The sequence below is a fragment of the Carassius gibelio genome, chromosome A2 (assembly GCF_023724105.1).
Source record: "Carassius gibelio isolate Cgi1373 ecotype wild population from Czech Republic chromosome A2, carGib1.2-hapl.c, whole genome shotgun sequence".
In the NCBI taxonomy this organism is placed as follows: Eukaryota; Metazoa; Chordata; class Actinopteri; order Cypriniformes; family Cyprinidae; genus Carassius; species Carassius gibelio.
This window is the reverse complement of record NC_068372.1, coordinates 24,356,801-24,379,591: the sequence shown is the minus strand read 5'-3', so window position 1 is coordinate 24,379,591 and position 22,791 is coordinate 24,356,801. Positions and strand designations below refer to the sequence as shown.

The window sequence follows — 22,791 nt, the reverse complement described above, 5'->3', positions numbered from 1 at the left end:
AGGAGGCCATCTGGCGAGTAGTTTGTGTTGCTCTCAGGCATGAAGCACAGGGGTTTCTGATAGACCAGTGAATGGTGACCAGAGGAGAGTGACGTCTTGTGTGGGTGTGAGGTATGAGAAAATGTTTCCCACAGCGAGTGTGTGTGCAATCAGCCACCAGTGGTTGTGTTTTACCCACCAACCCACTCCCAACGGTAGATTATCCGTCTTTGGCTCCACTGCTCTAAACAGTATGCAGTCTGTTTAATGAAGGGTCTGTGTCTATGATATGCTCCGCAAACTCAGCAGAAAGGAGGACGCTGTCTGTTTGTCACCCACAAAAGATAATGATACGCTTCTAATTATTTTTTATGTTATAACTGATAACTGATCACTGATATTTACATTTTATAAAACGTTTTTAAATAAATCCACAATAAAACACTTAAGATCAGTTTAAATGTAACCAGTGAATTTAGGCAACATTATGATGTAGGGCTGCACGATATTGGGAAAAAATGACATTGCGATATTTTATTTTTCTGCAATATATATTGTGATATGAAATCTCACAATATATATCACATTTTTTCTTACAAACAAAAATGGGGTGAGCACACTTACATTCTCATTTTAAATGATTTAAACATCGACACCATTGTGTCAATTGATTAATATGCGCGAGGGAGAGAGAGCAAGACAGCGCTCGTGTTGTTTGAAAACGGTGAGCGTGCGGCCGGGGCTGGCTCGCTCGCCCGCTCTCTCTCTCTCTCTCTCTCTCTCTCGCGCGCTCTCTCTCTATCTCTCTCTCGCGCGCGCTCTCTCTCACGCTCACGCTCTCTCTCACGCTCGCACTCTCTCTCTCACGCTCGCGCTCTCTTTCTATCTCTCTCTCTCTCGCTGTCTCGCTCTCTCGCGCTCTCCGCGAATCACATTCGTCAAGGGCCGGGAGCAGATGGCCCGTACAGTTAATGAATAACGGATCAACTACGACAGCCTTCATAGCACATCCTGCAATGTGACTATCGTGGATTCGTACATCGCGATATCGATGCTTAAATGACACATTGTGCAGCCCTATTATGATGTACAGTATGAAAAATGGATTTTCATTTTGAGATTTGCTAAAAATTACATTTAACAACAGCATGATCAAATTAGAATAGAATAGAATATATCAAATAGAAAATTAAAAAATGTATTAAATAAAATAAATAATTGGCCAATATACTGTACATTCTCTCTTAAAACACATTGAACTCTTTTCAAAAAGGACTTTTCAAGTTTCTTCTTGAGATTTTCAAAACATCCATGTTGCCTTTTTTAAACAACAAAGGCTGTCAGACTCTAAAAAGAATCACAAAAGTTTTCCATGCGACTCTTGTGCTGCTTTTATATAGCCGTGCAAGTACTGTGCGAGGAAGTGACTGAAATGTAGCTATTCTGTCACTCTCATAGCAGAATTCTCATTTATGGTTGAATTGTCTCTTTAAGTAATGTATTTGCCATGATTTCTCATTTTAAACCAGATGAAGATAGAATCCCAGTTGGGGGGCAGCCTGGGTAGGAGGCCTGACGCAGTGATCAAGCAGACACCGTTTACTTGAAATGACAAGGTGCCGATGGGGTACGAGACCATGTTGCCATGCTCCTGTTAAACTCGACATTTATTGTGATTATTTTGGGGGAAAATGAAATTGTACTTTATAGTGGCATACAACTGTGAGCTGCAAAGAGTAATTTGCCAATTATCATAATAGGCCCCTGTGAGTTTGCATTCGAGATCATGGAGAGAGAAAGATGTGACATCTTTGTAATTATTAAAACAGACAAAATAGATGGAAACTAGTATGGAATGGGTTCCAAATGTCTTAGACCACACTGAAAATGTAATTTAGAAAAAAGTTAGTAAAAAAAAAAAAGGTTTTAGCACAATTTAAAACAAACAAATGTTATGACATGAAAAAATGTACAAATATTAAATTAAAAAGTAATATAAATAAGTCATAATATATTTAATTGTATATATACATTTCAAATCTTTAATCTAGAGTTTTGAAAGTTGTAGAAACCAGACTAATTGTGGTTTTAAACTGCTCATTATGGTCATAACATGACAAACAATTCACGCTTTTGAATTCTATACACCTTTCCAGGCATTTTCCTTACAAAATAGATTTGTCTCAGCACAGTTTGCAGGCTGCAATATTAATATATAACATTCTTTTTGTCTAGAAATGCTCTCTTAGTCTAAATACATTTAGTATCACACAAATCATTCAAACATCTTTTATTTAGACAAAATACAGCAACCGTAATTATATTCCATTACTCCTTTAGTGCATTTAATTCATGTCTACATTAATACTATAAGAAAATGAAATATGAATATCCCACATTTCTGCCACAATATCATGTTCGGTTAGTGTTACTACAGTAAATCCATGCTAAATGATGGCAATCTGTAGATTGAAAAGCATTCTGACTGTACTGATTCTCACAGTGTTTCTCCTGTTTGTCAGCACTGTTTCTGGTTTTAAACAAGTTTAAATCAGCTAGTCATTTGTGTTCTTCAGTGAATTTAAGCGCTTCACACTGGATCTCACAATATGATCAGCTTTTCATTTAATCTGTCAAGTTAGCAATAATGAAAGTAGGCAATTAAATCAGAAAAATGCTAAACAGAGGCATTTCCATTGGTGGTTTTAGACCTTTAGACCTCAATGTGTGTCTGTCTATAAATATGTATTCTCCTGGGAAGTGCCCGTGTGTGTTTGCGTGCATGTATATATGTGTGTGTGAGTGATGAGAGAGGATTCTGGGCTGTGTGCACCTACTGTCACTTTTTTTCCACATGTCCTGTCTATTTAAAGATATTGCAGCAGATTTCGAGTCCCAGTCCAATAAACTGGCACAGAAAAATCCTGCAGTACTGCTGTCAGTCTTTTCTTTTAATTGTGTATATCTCTCCACTCTCATTTCTTCAGCCTCTATCTCTCTCTCTCTTTTGCTCTCTCCTTCCATCTCTTCTTGTTCCTTCAGTGGTGTCAGTGTCTAATCAAACAGGCAAGATAATTTTCCACACTGTGGCATTATGGATATGGACCGCACAGTATACTCCAAGCGTGACTAGAACATTAGAGGGAATGTATTTGCATGGAAGATTTACTGTAAGTTCTAAAATGGCAGGCCATACTAATGAACAGCTGCCTTCTGTATAATGAATAGCAATATTTTGTGTACAGGACACCCTCACAGTCCCCGATCATGGTGTCATGGAGGAGTGAAATTACGTTTATACTATGTTATTTAGACCTTTGCCTGGTCAACTGCTTTCCAAAGATTTTAGAGCTCCAGTTGCTTCTGTCAAATGATTCAGATTTTTGCTTATGATGACACTATAAGTGGATGGGGCCACGATCATGCTCACTGTCTTTAGGTTGAAGATTGCACATGTAGGTGTGCAAGTGAACTATAATGCTACAGGCAAAAATTTTCATCATATTGAAATGAGGGTGGTGAAAAAATGAAATAATCCGAGCAACAGGAAGAGCTTGAGCACGTAAATGTAAATTTACTATCCCTCAGGTCATCCAAGAATTAGATGCATTTGTTTCTTTATTCAAATATTTGGAGATATTAGCGTTACATCAATGCTCAACAGTGGATCCTGTGCAGTGAATGGGTGCCGTCAGAATGAGAGGCCAAACAGCTGATACAAACATCACAAAAATCCACAATAAATCTAAACGGCTCTAGTCCATTAACTAATGTCTTGTCTGTAATCCATAATAACGGTGCATGATCCTAGGGCTGCTCGATTATGGCAAAAATCATACCCACGATTATTGTAATCATGATTATTTAACACGGTTATGAGGGGGCCATATGACCAAAACTTTATATGAGTGATTTATTTAAAGATAGTGATACTTATCAAATACGATAAATTGTTCAAAATACAGAACTTGGCTCTAGTTCTGTATTTTAGTTTATATGAAAAGGTTAATTTAGCGGGGTACAGCCTACTACAGAAATGAATAATCAAACGTGAAATAAAACATAGCCTGTTGTCACTTTAAGAGCCGCATGGATCCAAATTATGGTTCCAAGTTTATTTATTACATGGCCGACGAAGGTAAACATGAACATGATCTGACCGTTTAGGTTCGCACCTTGAGCTAAAAGATGACTTAACATGTCTGTGCTCTGTTCAGTCTCGAATTGCATAAATCTTCCTGAGCAGTGCAATAATTGCAATTTCATAATCGTTGGAGGTAAAAAACGAAATCGAACCTTTTTTGTAATTAATTTCATAGCACCTACATGAGCCATCATAATAACACTTTCTGTAGTGAAAAGTAATTCACATAAAAATACACCAGCATATTTGGTCTTTGCATATTTCTCTCCCGATTCAGGTGAGACAAGATTGTAAATGAATATGTGTGTCCGATTGATCAAGGTTCGTGTAAAACAAGAATCAGTGCTTGTAAATCATGTGAAGTTCAGTCAGCTCCGTATTTATTCAAGGTACTTCCAAGAGTTTGGAAGTCCTGGTTATTAATATGGAACAGTAGATGCTCTTGTGAAACAAATCTGTGGAATACAAAGCTACAGTGAGGTAAAGAAATAAGCAATAGCTCTCAAGTAGTGCTTGATATTGGATGAAGATGTTCTTCAGAACAGTCAGTTCTTGAAGATGTTGTTCTCCATATTTGGCAGTGAGGACTATAGAGCCACACTGTGACTGTTATAAGTCTAGCCCTTTTCTTAAGAGTGTGTGTGTTGGCTTACTGGTCCACAAATGATAGTCTGATGTGGTTAGCGGTTGTGTGATCTTTGTGGTTTGGAGGTCAGTAGCCCAGAGTTTACAAAATCCTCCAGCTCTCTGTGTGAACCCGGATTCTGGCTCTGAGAGCGTGAGCCAGATGGCTTGGCGTGCTCCAGATCTGCTTGGAGCAGAAAGCGGAGGTTCTGACAGGCCAGTTTTTCCTGGGCCGGTAAGAAAAAGAGCTTGGAGGCAGGCCTGATAACAGCAGCCTGACCTCCATGTGTTAATCCCATCAGATCAGTGCGGATTAAATACAGGCTTCTCAAAGCCCGTTATGTGGTAATGTGGGATCTGTGCCCGCCCAACCCAAAATCCAGAGAGACCACTGCTTTTGAACGAATGGTTCTAAGAACATTCCATTTCTATGTCTGTGCCTTCCTGCATTTTTACTTTCATTGTATTATGCATGATTCATTTTCATGCTTGTATTCATAATTAGATAATCTAAATCTATGTGATACCAAGTTGAGGTCTCTAATTTGATCGAGATGGTGAGAGGAAACATTAATACATACATAAATATATATATGTATATATACATTTTTCTTATACTGTTTTTAATATTCCATGTCTAAAAATAATCCAAGTTTTTTGTATGCCTCATGTAAATACCCACTTCTAAATGGCCGGTGAACTTGAAACCAGCCTAATTATACTAGGATTCCTTAAGATCAGTTTGTCTAGTCAGGCAACCCAACGACTGAAAATATGTAACTTTGCACATCCCTTGTAAGGGCATCATAGCCAAGAATGCCTTTTCGCTTCATTTCTATTATAAGATGAAGAGGCTATTTTCATATCACTGGCACCGACTTCTGAAAAGCTTCTTGTTTACCTCTCTCTTTGCTGATTATCTTGGCCCATTTCTGCTTGTTGTCTGTGGAGATTTGGTAATTGCTCGACAGTGTTCAATAGTGTTTCTGTTAGATAAGCTGTTTTTTGTGTGTCTTTTTTCAAAGAACGTCTTGTGCTAAGAGGTGCTATCACTCACATTTCAGAGAGAGTGTGTGTGTTTTTTTTTTGTCATCTCAACTGTGTGAAGACAAAGTGCTAACAGACATAGTAAGTGCGTATAAACTGATCTAGGGCAGTTCAAGGGAAGGTCGTGATAGGCTGCCGGTGTTTTAGGATCAGCATGCTAAATTAGCCAAGGATGCTGAGCTTTAGCAAACAAAGTGCTTATCTGGAGAAGCTCAAAATATTTGTGTACTTTATAAACATACTTACATGTAACACAGTATTTAGTAATAGTAGAGTTAGTAATAAAACTAACTCTTGTTTTTAGTAATAAAACAAGAACAATTACACAAATTACAAGCATGGATGAATACAACATAACACAGTTACAAATAAAGTCATTTACAGTAGTATTCAGGTGCAGAAATGTTATAAATTAGTGTAAAATAACACAATAGTGTCCACTGCACAAGTTAAGTACAGATTAGTCTTGAAGCTGGGGTGTTATTTGATTAGTGGACAGAAGCAGGTATTTATTGGCTGCTGTCACTTTAAGACTGTTTACTAGAATACTCACCGAAATGGGTGTTTTAACATAACTTTGCATGTGAAAGTCGAGGAATCATGCTGCGTCTGAATCACACCTCTCTCTGTGTGTTAAAATTGCACCCCTGCTGATTGGCCATAGGCCTCACTGATCTGTGAAAAAGATAGATAATTTTGGCAATGTTCAGTTGTGCATATGCTCAGATCAAAGAAGTCCATATTATCAATCAGTTAAAAAAAAAGAAATTTGAAATTTTTGAAAGAAATCAAGTTGATTTAAAAAGGAAATGCAATATATGGTATTGATAGAGCATAATGAGAGATTCATTAAGTATTTTTTTTTTGTTGGCGGATAAAGTGACATTATGTTGGGGGGATAAAATGACATTAACATGGAGGGGGGGGGGGGATTGTTATGTCCTTAATGAGCAAAGTCAGTGAGCTGAAGTACAGTGCAAGAATGAGATTAAGTAGAATTGACCAGTTGGTCCCTTTTTATTTTTCTAAATCATGTCACCCCACCCTCTTTGTTTCACCTCACAGCAAGGCCAGTTTCTGAACTTACTTGCAAGTGCCCAGCTGCTCTCTGATAATATGGATCTTGTGGCCTGTGAAGAGAAACGTGCCCTTGAGCTGGACCTAATGCCGGCACTGCATGAATGAGTGCTTCAGTGCCTCCTCTATCTCTAATCGCTTTTTAATAAACAAAGACTTGACCAGCCTTCTTCCTGCCCTTTGTGTTTAGCATAAATGAATACATGAAGATGAGCACAACTCCGTTCCTAATGCGAGAGTGAACATGTGCTTACTCCGGTCTTTTTTTAATCTTACATCCTTGTTTACAAAACACTCTTGCTTAAAAAATATTGTTGCTGCTCATCTCTGCCTTTCAATCTCATTAATGTTTTTCTCCCGTGTGATTTGGAATCTTGTTCTAATTTTCTTTACTTTGCAGTTTTGGCCCATGTGGCCCTTTCCGAAACATTGCTGGCATTATGATGGACGTTGCCTTTGAAGTTTTGTTGTGCACTGCACTGCCAGGTAAAGCCCTCGGCGATGGCACCAAATTGATTTCCATGTGGCGTGGACAAATTGCCATGCAATGACTAATTAACAAACATTTTTATAATTTATAATTAGGGCCTCCACTCTCCCAGTGTGAGTTGGCTCACTGCCTAAATTTTAATTTGCAAATCCACGAGTTCTGCCTCAGAATTATAAAGACTCTCACCCTCCCCCAGCTCACAGCTGAAGCAGGTGTCTTCCCTTTCTCTACAGACCATCTGATGTTAGAAGACTTTTAGCATTCAACTCTGTGTGAAAACTTTAGAAAATCCCAGGTTGCCTCAGAAACCGGTCCATGATGTGTCAAGACAGCGTCTGAGAAACCACAGTGGTGAAAGTTTTACAAGCGAAAACTGAGTTTACATGAATAGGCCATAGTAAAAGATTTTAATACTCATACTTGATTTTGCCTGTTCAACTGCTGCAAATTTTTCACACCAGCACTGTGTATCTGACTATAACAGCTAGGGCTGCACAATTACTCGAATTTCTTATCGCGATTAAAATTATGGATGCCACGATAACATAAACGTTCAAAGACGCGATTACAAAAATAAATAAATATAAAAAAATGCCCACTTGCATTATTCTGTGTGCTTCAGAGGTGTTTGCAGTGTGGGGTTTAACAAACTCAAACACACTGGATAAAAGGCATTTTGTCTAACTGATAGTCGTTGTCACTCTGTTGCGCACGTAGATATGTTAAATGCCAAACGTGTCAAAAGCAGAACAAAATAGCGGTACTCATTTGAACTGCACGCCACACGGACCTTTTAGCCACTCACCTCAAAAGAAAACAGCTCAGCGCGAGTTTAGAGTGCATGCATTTATTACAGTGACCAGTCGCGATCACGCACTAAACAACACTGTGAAATCCAGTAAGAAGCACTCAAGTTCAGCGCAGAGTTCTCTAATACAAATTATGTCTCTAATTTAAAGTAGTTTAAAGCCAAATAAAATGTAGCTGTTATTTTCATCAACACTGATGCAGAAAGCAGCAGGAACAGTGCAACAGCGATCCAGTTAGAAGACATTTTGATCCTCAAATCACCTACATTTACCATAGTGTTACTGTAGTAACGGTAACAGTGGTACGGTGGCAGAAAAGTAGGATATTCATATTGAGTATTATTATATTATTAATATAATAAATATGTTAAAGCAGTAATGGAATATAATTACATTATTTTGTTAATTATTCTTTCAATTGATGTCGAATTGTAATTGACTTTCTTTAGGCTACTGTTTTTCAATACAAACACCATAAAAACCATATAGTTCGGCTAATTTTTTACCATGGTAATGAGGTGCTGTACTTTTGCTTATGACCTACAAACGTATGAAAGATGAGGCTGTTACAATTTCATAATGGTAATGTTTTTGTTCATGAAAATAATGTACATCCCAACTCAAGTAGTGTAATAATAATAATATATATATATATAAAAGGAGAATATATATATATATATATATATATATATATATATATATATATATATATATATATATTCTCCATTTATATATATATTATTATTATTACACTACTTGAGTTGGGATGCATAGAGATATATATATAACAACCAGTCTCTTTATCGACTGTTAGAACTCAGAACATAAGTATGGTACAAGTTAACTATTCACTGTACTATTGTATGTATAATACTAGATCTGTAGCTAAATGACTAACTACAAAACAACAGAGGTTTCTTAATAATGCTTTTATGCTCACAAGTTTGTCTCGTGGCTGTTATTTTATTGTATAAAAGCACAGGTTATTGATTTTCAGTACAAGTGCCTCCGACTTAACAAGCACTCCTTTTAATGAGTATTTGCATAAGCACACAATTTGCATAAGAAGCTCCTTATAAACAGATGTTTTTAAAACTTTATAAAAATGCTTGTACCCCTTTTAGGACTCCCAGTCGCCCCTTCCCAGTGTCCTGTTCTGCCCCACTCTAGAGATCACTGGAATGGGGAGGAAAGTTTATTTGTGAGGGCCATATTATGACACGTAATGTTCCCGTATTATACACTTTTCTGCTGATATGGCCGTGTTGTCGACAACTCCACTGAGCTGGCAGCTCCATGCGGTGTTATCTGCTAAAGTGAGAGGGAGAGAGAGTTTGCACAGGCTTGATTTATTGCCTCTGCAGAGGAGAGAGCGAGAGAGGAGGGGTGAAGAGTGAGAAAGAGAAGCGATATTCTTTCTTTGACTCGCTGGAGTTGAGTGAGACAGGTTGGAGTTTGAGCCTGAGTTAAGGAGGAATCCAAATGAATGAAGAGGTGCTTATTTTTCTCCCTCCTCATCTACAGGAGACTGTTCCCAAACTTCTCTGTTTCTCTTCTGTGGGCAACCAGTTCTTCTGTGCCCCTCTCCTGGGAACCTGTTGTAGACCTCATATGACCACTGCTCAACAAAAGCCTTTTGGAAATTACCCAGCATGCCTTTCGGTCTGCAGAGAGTTTTACCTTGATGCTTTTCTGGTGGTGAAGGGAGAGACGCTCCCCCTCTGCTGAACCCCCCGCTGTGTTTTTAAGCCCTGTTTGAGTCCAAACTCAGCCATGAGAATTCCAACATAGCTTGTGTGCAGCTTTTCCCACTTTATTCCTGTGTGTCTGTTTACACACAGAAATTGCATAACACAATGTATAATTTGTAAGATCAGTTACACATTAGCAATGCCTGACTAGGAAAGTCTAAGCAAATAAACTTTAGGAAATCATTCACTGAATGTAACCCCAGCATCACATTTACAGAAACATGACATGGTGTTTTTTTTTATCTATCATGATAATAATGCAGTGATTTTAATTTTTCTTCCCTAATTCAGTTAAACTAAAGCTTGATTACAATATAAATAATATTGACCCATACATCAGTTTAAGACAACTTTAGAACTCTGTGGAGTAAGACACTGAAGAGTTTTATATATATATATTATATTATGTATCCAAGGGACCAAGTCAAAATTATTTCCATGATACTTGTTTGCATTTCATGGATAAACCTAATTAATTCCTTTAAAGTACTTTGGAGAACCAGACCGATCATGGTATGTATCAAAGTATGATGGTATCATTCACCAAATTAGTGCCACAGTACTTTTGAGAAGTCATTCACTCCATCTCCATTGTTTATTTAAATTTTAAATGGATTTGTTCACAAGAAGTGTCTGTTTCTTAAACATTAGACATGCCATACTTAGACATGTGACATTACAGATCTGTATTGACACAAAGCGGCTTTATGTTTGGGAATGTTTATTTAATGAACCATTCATATGAAGCACATAAATCTTTTCCCACTCTCAGCTGTTCCCAGTCGGACCGTCAGTCTTCCCGTGTCAGTGGCCTTAGGAGGCAGCCCACAAAAGCCCCTCTCTCTTAAGCCCCTTTCACACTGCACGTCGGACCCGCAATATTCCCGTAACATTGCCTGGTCGCCTTCTGTGTGAAAGCAACCGCGTCCCGGAATTGATTACCGAATCGAACCCGGGTCGGGGACATAGTAACATTGCGGTAATCGATCCGGAACGAGCGCTGTGTGAACAAAAGCCAGATCTAATTCCGTATCGAAGTGATGACGCGCGTTATCGCGCGACTCTTTTACCGGCTGTTTTGAAGGAAGATCAACATTCGCGACGAAAACATATGTGCAAACTGTAATGAAGCAGAGATCAGTTAGTTCCTCACTTTCCGCGCTGACTCAGAGATCGTTTGCTTGCTTCAGTGAAAGTATAACGTGCCAAGCGATGTCGACTCGTACATTACACGTCACGCGCTGATGTCACCTGTCGTTACGGGATCTTCTAGGGTTGTGTGTGAAAGCACGCACATATACCGGGTCATCACTGGCAGTGTGAAAGTGCCAAATCTAGCGACCAGGGAACAATTACAGGAACACTTTACCCCTGTATTTGCCGGAATGGCAGTGTGAAAGGGGCTTTAGTCTCTCTGAGAGCAGCAGGAGGGAGATGGAGGGAGATCTCTGCTGACGTGAGGCCTCTTAAAACAAGCTCCCGATCTCTTCTGTTTTCCAGATAAAGATTTACATTCTATTGCATGGAAAAGTGGGGTCATTGTTGGTTAATTCGACCTCATCCTGCGTCTGCAACAAGCTTTTTTTTTTTTTTTTTACATTTATACACGTTGTTGCATGTGCATTTTTCTTTTCAGTAAGATGGCATTTTCTTCCAAATGAGTTTGTGAGTTTCAAAGAATTGATTCTTTAATATAGTATAATAATTGAATCTATAATAATCTTTAATATTCGGGTGACCTGTGTTAAACTGTGCTTATCTGTTAACTGTTAATTTGTGTGTACTGTATATATCATCATGTCATTCCTGACTCATGGGACTGACTTTCTTCTGTGAAAAGCTTAAGGAGATATTTTTTAGTATATGTGAGCTGCTGTTTTCCATACAACAACTAATTTTTGTTCTGTCAGGACCACTATTGTCAAAATAATAGACATTTGGCATAAAGTTTGGTTTGGTGGTATAGTTCTGTTCTGGTCAAAAACTCCCTGCCCGTCCATGCATCCTGTCATGGAGAGCAGCAATAATATCCCCCCTAGGGTAAACAGAACAGAACCAGGCAGATAGAATGAATGTACTTAATGATATTTAAGTGCATGCATCATTCAGGAAAAAGGAGTCTGATTCAGCAAGGAATATCAGAAAGCCAAGTCCTGACTGTGTGAAAGGAGGAGTTGGGGATGGAGGAGGCTAATTTGCTCTTGAGCAAGCGGAAAAGCTGCTGAATAATACTGACTAGAGCTTATATAGGAATGCCACGATAGGTGTCATATTCTTATAGGTCGATGTGAACAGCTGAGAATCAGCTGATGCAAGCTTGACTCACGTGACCTGCCAGAACTACCGCTAACACTTAATTTCTGAGGCTTGAACTTCTTTCAGTTCTTTTTATATCAGCCATGGCAATATTTCTAATCTTCAGTTTACATTTTTAATCTAGAATTTATTTTTTATTTCAGCTTCAAGATTACATTAATGAAAACCATTTTGGTTGTTAGTTATAGTTATTAACAGCAATACTTGTTGGAGCCATGGTCTATGTGGTTGTAGTGCACATGCTCTAGACACTTGTTCAGATCTGGGATGTGACATTTCCTGGTTTCATTCCTTCTCTCTTTCCCTTGTAATTTCCTTTCCCTGTCAACAAAAATGGTGAAAAGCTCAAAAAGAACCAAAAATGGAGTCCTGTGCGGTGAAAGCCCTCGTGATTCACTCTGTTGGGTTTAAAGTGACTCCAATGATAGACTGAGCACTGACTGCTCCTCAGCCTTTATTCGAAGGTTGACATTTTAGCAGACATTGATATAATCCATATCAGTGCTTAAATATGATGGATGACTCACAAGAGCTGTGTTGAATTGTTAGTAGCTCACACAGCAGCTTCTGGAAAAAGCAAGTCTGTGCAACGTCTGAAGATCACAGTCATGCAATCTTTGGCCAGGCATGGAGGCTTGAATTTGCTCTTCAAAAATGAGATCAGAGCATTAACCACACATTTAACTGTCAAGTTCCAGACCATATTTCACACTTGTTGGGGTGTCTGTCTGTCTGTCTGTCTGTCTGTCTGTCTATCTATTTTGTGTTTGACTACAAACTCTGTTGTAAAATTGTTTAAGATTGTTTTATAAGGATTTAAAAAAAATATTTTTTACAGAGCTGAACATGACACACACACACACACACACACACACATGTTTTGTGAAAAGTGGGGACATCCCATAGGCGTAATGGTTTTTATACTGTAGAAACTGTATATTCTATCGCCATTCACCAACCCTACCCCTAACCCTAACCCTCACAGGAAACTTTGTGCATTTTTACTTTCTCAAAAAAACTCATTCTGTATGATTTATAAGCGTTTTGAAAAATGGGGACATGGCTCATGTCCTCATAAGTCACCCTCTCCTTGTAATACCTGTGTCATACCCATGTCATTATACAGAGTTGTGTCCTGATATGTCACAAAAACATGCCCACAAAACACACACACACACACACACACACAACTGTTGTCATAAAAGTCCTTGACTTTAAAAGGTTCCTTGCAATTTAATGGGGTTACTGAAATTAGATTTTTAAAATGAATGAATCCCCGTTGTTTAAAAGTTTGTAGCAGCACTAAGTAAACTTGTAAATGTTCATCAACTCCGATATTTTGTACCACAAAACATTCCATGCCAACAGCTTGTAATCATTTTCAGATTGGATTTTTTTTTAGATATCTCACATTTTACTCCAGGGACTGAAACTTACAAGTGAGCACTTAAACAGAGCTGATCCTGTGAGTTTAAGAAGGTTTATATGCTGACTTGCTCAGTTTGCATTGAGCACAGGAAGTGGTGCCTCTTCTATCACCTTTTATACAGTAAATGAATGAGTTAAAAAAGAGAAAGTGACTTAGAAAGAGAAAAACATGTACAGAGATGCAAATGTGAGGTAGAGCGGGTGGAAAAATTCCATCATAATCCAGCTGTTGTTGTGACATGAATCAGGTGACCTTTAGCTGTCAGCATCTCAGTCCATTACAGAACATGATTTGCAATCAGCAAGAGAAGAGAAATGCTTGAGTTTGCAGAGGAAGCTGGAAAAAAATATATATCCACTGACAGCAAGCCATAATGTAAGAGTGGGAGATGGAGGGAGGAGAAAATGAAGAGTGAGTATATGAAAGAGTGAAGGAGCGCAAGTACTTGGCAGGAGCATGAGATGTCATTTTTTTTCACTCTGTGTTAGTATGGTGATGTATTGAATGGATTTGTCTGCCTGCCATGAGTGGGAGTGACCCCTGCGGTTTGCTGTTGTCTGGATCACTTTTCATTTTTCACACACTCTTCAAGCCCCTCCTGATGTCCACCTCACCGAGACCGGGAAGCTTTCACCTGGTTCTATGAGATGTGCACAATCAGACTGAAAATTGTGTGTTTGTTAGGCATTGTTACTAGAATCAAACCACGTGGTTTCACCCCTGTTGCTTGACAAGCATGTTAATTGAATTGTGGGTAGTTGGTTTCTTTCTCCACAAGTGATGTTCACGGTTGTTTAGATGTGATTTATCTATCTTGTTTTTCTATAATTCATGATCTACTAGGGCTGCACAATTAATCGTATTTTAATCTCGATAACGCTATCCACCTTTCTCGATTAATTAAAAATAATCGTCACAATATCGGCCAGACTCGTTATTTATCCTGAAACGTATTTTTATTTTGGCATTTGCGTTATCTTGCATCACTAACAAGTCTTCACTAGCGTTCATGCTTGTGGTTGCCAGATTTGAAGAGCTTTAATCCTTCAAGGATATAATTTCTTGCCTGTGTTTAAATTTGTGGAATCTGGCAACCCTGTTCACGCTCACTGTTTATATTGTATTATATCGATTTTTTTTTTCATCTCTAATTAAACAATTGAAAATTCCTGTAGTTCCAAGTTTGTTGCTTTATCTTGTCAGGCTTTGTTACGGCATGACATCAGTCTAATGTGGTGTGAGTTCGAACTGACAGTGTGAAGTTCTCAACCGTGACTAAGATGGTCCTGGCGATTAATAGTTAATAGGCGGTTACGAGTTCTACACTACAAGCAGATGCTAGTGCAAGAGAGAGAGGAAAAGGTGTCTGACAGAAGGAGAAGACTACGGTGAAGTGTTTCTCAGTGAACCGCCGTTTCCGCCCTCGCAGTCACTTAGAGTTTTGACAGAGCAACTCCAGCTTTTCAAGCTTTAAGACTCCAAAGTGCACTTAACAGCTTACTATAACAACGTGTCTTTAGCCGTGCACTCGAGGCCTGCTCCGAAGAGCACTTCCTCAGACTCGTAGGGCAGAAGATGATGCGCTTCTCTTTCTCTTTTACTCTCTCTCCACCGTGTTTATTTTCACGTCGTCATCAGTCACTTCACATCTGATTGACAAGCCTTCAACTGAAGGAAGTGATGCGTCAGGTAGTGAAAGGTTTGCTATCAGGAAGCGATCAGATCTCTGTCTGCGATAGGACAGAGATTGGGCTCGTATTATGTCATGTGATCTTCCTTTCCATCCTCAGAGGGATATTTCTTCATATAAAGATGCCTTTGTTAGAGGTCACTGTGCTATCAGAGATCAGGGCTCCACCAACAGAGCTTTTCTTCTCTTGTGGGCCATTGTTTTGCACCCTTATTTTAATAATGCAAAACAGATGCAGACGTTTAGCTTGGGGTTATTTGTTCTTGTGCAGCTGAGTCTCTCTCTTTATTTAATTTATGTCCTCTTGTGTAGGAAAGAAAAATCACAAATGAGATCTCTTTAACATCTCAGTAGTTTCGCTTGCATAGCAATACATTTAAATGGGGAGCAAATGGACTTAAAATTGTTTGTGCTTCTCTGCTCATAATTTTTTCTAGAGCCTACCAAAGTGGGAAAGTTTTAATATTCAAAGTTTGAACTTATCTCTACAGACACAACTCTATTTACAGTTATGTTTTAAGCATCATCTCAGATGCTCCCAAACTTTTTTTGCCAGCTGAACACTTTTGAAAGGTTCCAAAGAAACCCTGTAATAGAAAAGCTGAATTATCAGCAGCCATTGCTCTGGTCTTCAGTGTCACATGATCCTTCATTAATTATTCTAATATGCTGGTAAAGTGCTTAATGCATAATGCACTGAATATAAGTATTAATTTCTAAGTATTTAAAAAAAACAAATCTTACCATCTCTTGCAACAGTGATGTGGATTTTTATAATTGTTTTAATTAATTGCTTTTCATTCCCTCACAACCCCCCTGCAGTTCCTTCACGAACCCCATACTTTAGGAAAAATAAACAAGGTCATTTTTGATAGAGTAAATGTATGGTTTTATTAGTGTGTGTTCCATACAACAGGTCTTTGGTCTTGGGAGAATTGCAGTTTTGAAATCTCTTGACACCAAAATCTGCAATCAAAAGTCAAAAGATATTTTGTCAGCCCGAATCTTCCAGAACCAAACTACCTGAGAGCTACACTATCCACATTTTAACTTCTAGCTCTTTATTGTTACTATATGGCAAAAAGTCCTGTCTAAATGTATTTCTCCCAAAGAATTTCTGAACTTATTAGACAAAGTTTGAATGATATACTGAGAACTACATAAAGCGCCTGAGCTATGAAATTGCAACCTCTGAGCAATAAATTTTCCTCTTGGTTCTTCTGGATGAAACCCTGGCGATGGCATTGAGTGAAGCAACAAGCTAATAAAAAGAAGAGTGTGATGATTGTGCTGGAGTCCTCTGCGCTCCAGGGCCGTTATCGTCTCATCCATCCGTCTTAACTCTGCTCCTCATGGTGCTCGGAATGGAATTCTCTCCCCCCTTTGCCCTTTTGGAGAGCTAGCATGTGTGAAAAATTGTTAAGCAGCTCTCTCCTCTGTTTTTCCCCTTCTTTCTCCCTCTCTCTGTCCTTTGTGCTCGAGCGGGCGTGTTCCAAACTCTTGACATCAAAAGAAGGCGTAACTCATCAGTCTCTCACCAGGGAAACTCTTTTCACTGGACAGCAGAAAGGGGAACATGAGCAAAACAGGATCTGTTCGGGGGCCATGTGGAGCCGTGGGGGCGATTTGTGGCGCTCTGTGTGTGTTTGAGGGGGGCGGAAGGGAGTTGTGGAAACTGAGTGTGCGGTAGCCAGTCTGCACTGGGCCGCTGGAAACATAAACACAGGCTCATAATCACAGCGCTGAATACACAAACACACATGGCCCTCATTCATCAGGTTTTGTTCTTTCGCATATGCACCCTTGCTTCTGTTTCTCCCTCCATTAACTCTTCTGTTACGGTCACCTCTGAACTTCTCCCCAAACACTCCACTTCTGCTTTTTATTCCTCATTTTTCTTCCATGTGTAGTTTTTGTTTTATTTTGTTTTCTGGGAGTTCCTTCTAGGATTTTTTGTGGTCGCTTTCACATAACTAATATGCTGACTCATTTTTTTTGTTCACTTGTTTGTTCACTCAGCAAATTCACTTACTTTCACTCACCCGGTTAGTCATTATTTTATTGATTTGATCCAGTCGTTCATTAGTTTGTGAGCTCTTTTGCGTGTCTGTTTGATTGCTTGAGGATTGACATTGAGTTTTTGATGGAATTAATGTATGCAACATTGGAGAGACTTTTTCAAAAAAAAATTTGATAAAATAAATTTACCACCCTTAAACTTTTGAATAGTTGTGTATAATTTTTATATCAAGGAACTATATCTTAAAGAAATAGTTAAACCCAAAAATTAAAATTCGAGAAATGTAGTATTAAAGCATTTGCTCATCAATGGATACTCTCCAGTGAATGGGTGTCGTCAGAATGAGAGTCCAAAAAGGTGATCAAAACTTCATATTAATCCAAACCATGACTCCCGTCTATAAATTAAGGTCGTGTGAAGTGAAAAATTGCATGGCTTGAGGGTGAGTACATTTTCAGCAAATGTTCATTTTTGGGTGAACTATTCTTTTAACGGTAGTTAAGTTCTTGTGTAAAAACAACAACAACAAAAAACGAATTGTCAGTTTTCCACTAAGGTAAACATTTGTGACACTCTCCCTCTAGTAGACCGTTTACTGTACATTGCCTTGATTTAAATTTCTCACATCATTAAGCCAGAAAAAGACAAATGATAATTCTTACACTGTTATGCTTTACGAGAATAGAAGGTAATCCAGTAAACTCGTGACATCAATGAAATCAAGGAAATTACACATGCAATCGTTAATTTCTGATATTCTGTGAGACTTTCAAGAGGTCTAATACAAAGCTAAAGATGTTAACACATTATCAAAAATCTGCACTTTTATAATAAAACAGGTGTCTTTTATTTGATTGCTGCAATGGCCTCAAACAACAAGCAATTCAACAAAAGCTAAAAATTCAATGCATAGTCCATATCAAGGCCATAGCCACAAATTGAATTCTAAAAGGGGAAAATGTACTATTTTAAAAAGCTGGCATTGAAAAACATGTATTATTGGCGGTTCATGTCCACTCTCGGTGTCTGTGCTAGTTACGACACAAGCTCTACATCCTGTACATTATAGAGTCGCTTACAGTATTGGAGAGTATAATTAAATCTAGTATTGTGCAGGACTTGAGTCAACATGTGGACTGGCAATCCACTGATAACTAGATAACATCCTACCACACACCGATAAGTAAATCATTATTTAATCTAAGAGCAAACAACAGAATGATATGATTGGTTCTATGGGGTTTATCTTGCATGGCATGCGAATGTACAATCCTTGTCTTTTTGGGGTCGGAGATAAACATCTGTAATGACAATAACAGACGTGAACTAGTCTAATCAGACAGAACAAAAAGTGGCCATATTGACATCTTTTACAGCTTGGATCAGAGCTGGGTGGTTGAATAGAGGCCTAGGCTAAAGGAGTGTGTGTGTGTATGTGGGGTTGGGGAGGGGGGGAGGGGGGGCTTTAATTATGTTAATGTAGCACTCAGGCTCAGTGAGAGAAGTGTTAGTCAGTGGGCAGGGCCAGAGAGTGAACGGAGAGCCATATGGAGCCCTTTGCCAAAGTTATGTTATACAGTCTGCTGCAGAAGAGCTATGCTAATTCTACTGACGGAACCATTTCACACTACGGGACGCCTGGCTGAGAGGCGAAGAGAGAAGTCTTTTTAAAGAGCGGAAAGAAACATGCTGAGTGCGAATGAAAGAGTGAGTGAAGAATATACAAGTGAGTAAATGTATAAAGGGATGAACAATTTGAGTGAGTCTCCATCATATTGGACTGCATTTTCATAGCAAACCCGTATAACCCCGTATATTGTGTTGTTTTCCTCTCTATCAGAAAACAAAACCAAAAACAAACCTTATACACATTATTTAACTTGCTATCATTTGACACTTTTATCTGACACTGATAATTATGGACTATTTGTTGTGATAGTAGTAAAGTATATTAAAACTGTGAATGAACTACTGAGTGAACGAACTGCTCAAAAAAGAAAATCAGTTGTGCTGCTTAATATTTTTGTGGAAACTGATGAATTGACCGTTCCTATAGAATGCTTCGTTTGTGAATAAAAGTATTCATTTAAAATAAATCAATGGTAACACTTTACAGTACGGTTCCAGTGGTTAATGACAGACATGAACAAACAATGAACAATACATTTATTACACTATTTATTACTCTTTGTTAATGTTAATGAAAATACAGTCATTCATTGTTAGTTCATGTTAATTCACAGTGTGTTAATGTTTACCAATGTTAGGCCTGCATGTCACGATAACACATTTTTGTTGTGTGATGCATTGAACCCAGAAATAAATGCGATAAATTATATTATTGTCATTTTAAGACTATTTTATGCCACTAAATATATAATCATAATAATGCAAGAAGGCCTACACACTTTCAAATGACAACAAACTTTTAATTTCTAAGAATATTTAGATAATGGAAATTAAGTTAATATATCAGATATCTTAAAAAAAAAAAAAAAAAAAAAAAAACTTTTTCTAACAAAAAGTGCAAAGTAGAAAAAAAATAATTATTCACAAGTAACTTTTGTGGAGATTTTTCCATCTACAGATTTTTTCCAGGACCTTCTTTTCTATGTAAATTAAGGGTGCACTTTATTGCTATTAAACACAATCCATACTTATCAGTCAGATATCCATATGCACAAAGACACAGATCCCTTTTGAAACTTTTGTTTGCAGAAGCATTTCTTTTTATTTGAACTAGTACCGACTACACCACATTATGTACGAGAAGCTGCAAAAGACACGGGCTCAAGTGGAATGCAAAAAAAATGGTGACATTAATTTTTATGTAAATATAATGGGCAATATATTGTGTCACCAACAATTATTAATGTCACATACATATATTGTGCAGTAATTCGATATATTGGTTAGTGCAACAAGCCTAACTAATGTTAACAAGCACAACTTTTGATTTTAATAATGCATTAGGAAATGTTGAAATTAACATGAACTAATATCAATAAATGGGACTGCTGGGAAAAGATGTGTAGGTAAATTTTTGGTTCAACCATGCCTTTAGAACCAATAACCAAGATGATCTGTCTCTTCCTCTCACTTGCTTACCTCGCTGTCACCTCGCTCTGCCCCTCATGCACTTTCTGTGATGAGCACTGTATGTGTGGGCTGCGGTTGATTTGTGGAACTGCAAATATACGCAGATCCCAGCATGTTCACTAACTAGACTTTGACCCCCCCCCCCCATTCCCTTCTATATTTATGCTGCTTTTCTTTTGCCCTGTTTACCCCAGGGAGACAAAAAGGCAAAAAGGGGCTGTTTCTTCACCTAATCCCCACCTGGAGGCTTTGGCGAAGACCATGTCTCAAACACACACACACACACACACACACACACACACAATCTTTTCTCGTTTCATATGTTTCTGCTGCTCATGTATGTTTTGTCTTTTTTTTGTGTCATTTGCAAGCATCTTGAATATGTCAAGAATGGGTTTTTTATACTGCAGTGAATCAGTTCAATACGGCTGGTTGTTGTGTGTTTAATAGACTGCTTGTTTTCCCACTGTGGCTGGAGTCCGTTTCCTCTCATATATTGAGAACGAAATAGGCCAAATGAAAGAGTTTAACCTTGGTTTAGATGGAAAGAGGATGATGCTTTCTAGACAGCCTCCCACTGATGATACTTTTAAATGGAGTCGAGTAGGTTGACATCTCCTCTGTTTGCTTTATTTAGATGGGGCATTGAGAGCTGGATTTTATATAACATGCTCTGCCTCTCATATGACAAATTACAGGATTTTTAAAAAAGTGTTTCATGAACAGGCTTATCTTTGCTGACAGGCCTGTAATCGACCAATGCTTTTTTTGGTTAGCTGGAAACAGGAGGTGGTGTATAGTAGTTGAAAAGCTATTGGTTGATGTTTGCAATGGGCAATAAACCATTGCCTGTTTCTATTGTTTAAACTCCAGTTGTAGCTCATCTGACTTGGAGAATAATGCCGTTCCTTTAGACTAAAGTTCTTTTATTATCAGGCACGCGACTTACCTTCAAACCTTTGAGAACAGGGCTCTCAAAGTCTGGTTAATCTAACACTCTGCTTAAATTGCGTTTCGGTGATGGCTCCACACTGACCCACGATGCTTAAATATTAATTCAAGCATTCTTCCTCCCCAGCGCTCCGTTATCATCTCTTGCCACTCACAGGAGCACGACAAGCTCACGGTATTGTCACACACTTTCTATTTCAATTAAAGTGAGCACACAGGGATAAGAAAAGTACCGACAAGAGGAGGGAATAAATACCTGTTAAAATGCAATGTGTGTTTGAATGCGTGCTGCGGACTGATAAAAGATTAAAAGCATTGAGAGTGATAGGGAGTTTGTCGGCACTTTTATCTGCTTTAACATGCTAGAAAAGATGGGACCCAGTCATGCTTCACATCCCTCTTCCCTTGTTTCCTTTTCTCTTTGCATTTTTCATTTTCTTCGATAAAATGATGGGGCTTTTTGGTGTCTTGGCAGGCACTTGCCTCTTCTTACAGAGAAAGATTTTCGGTAATAAATTGACAGCCCAAAGAAGCTTTCTTCACACAGTTTGGTTGTTTCTCATGGCATCTGTGATGAAAGATGGTTCATTTAAAAATTGAAAATATTATACCCCCTCCTAGTATGATTTTTGTGATGATCTAACAGCAGATAACAAAAGCTGAAAAGTCAAGGGTGATGTTTTTTTTATCTCACCCTTTTGATTATTGTGCACTTGTATTAGCTTTCAAGAAAACCTCCTCATTAAGTGTTTTAGTCTCAGCATTGAATTTTAGGAGATGCAGAAAGTAAATACTAACAAAAAAAGGAAGTGGATCTGAAATCTGTTTTGGCAAACCACTTTTTGGAGCTTGATTAGCTATAGCTAGCGGCTACGGTGAATTGATTTTTCTACGGATAGAATTGGGAAGCTGTGTATTTGTGTGTGTGTGTGTTATGTGTTTGTATCTCTCTCTCTCTCTCCAGGTGTCTGGTGCAGACTTTGTTCTTTTATCACGAACTCTCCGAAGAGTAACTGACAGGTTAATGCACACGAAAACATGAATGCTGACAGACACTCATGTTGCATGTCCTTTATTTGCACCTGTACAGTTGCCGTCTGTGTCAACAGTATTATGAACTTCTTGCTGGCGGATCTGGATAAATCGACAACTCTAGTGTTTTATGACGCTTTTGTTTTTTGTCAGGTACACATTGGCCTCTCTTTAGTCTCTTGCTTTTTCAGGTGTCCTTGCATATGTCTGGATTCTTAATTGCCACTTTATGTTTGACTGTTCTGGCAAATATAGCTCGATCTTCATCTCTACTCAAGACGACGTGTCTTCACAAAGAAAATAGCATTTTCTCCTAACAAAATCAACTCCACA

At 38.3% G+C, this 22,791-nt stretch overlaps 1 protein-coding gene across 1 annotated transcript in view; it reads left to right on the top strand.

Moving 5' to 3' along the window:
• LOC127934028 (heparan-sulfate 6-O-sulfotransferase 1-A-like) overlaps positions 1-22,791 on the top strand; it is a 117,056-nt gene that overhangs the window by 3,794 nt on the left and 90,471 nt on the right. The window lies entirely within an intron of this gene.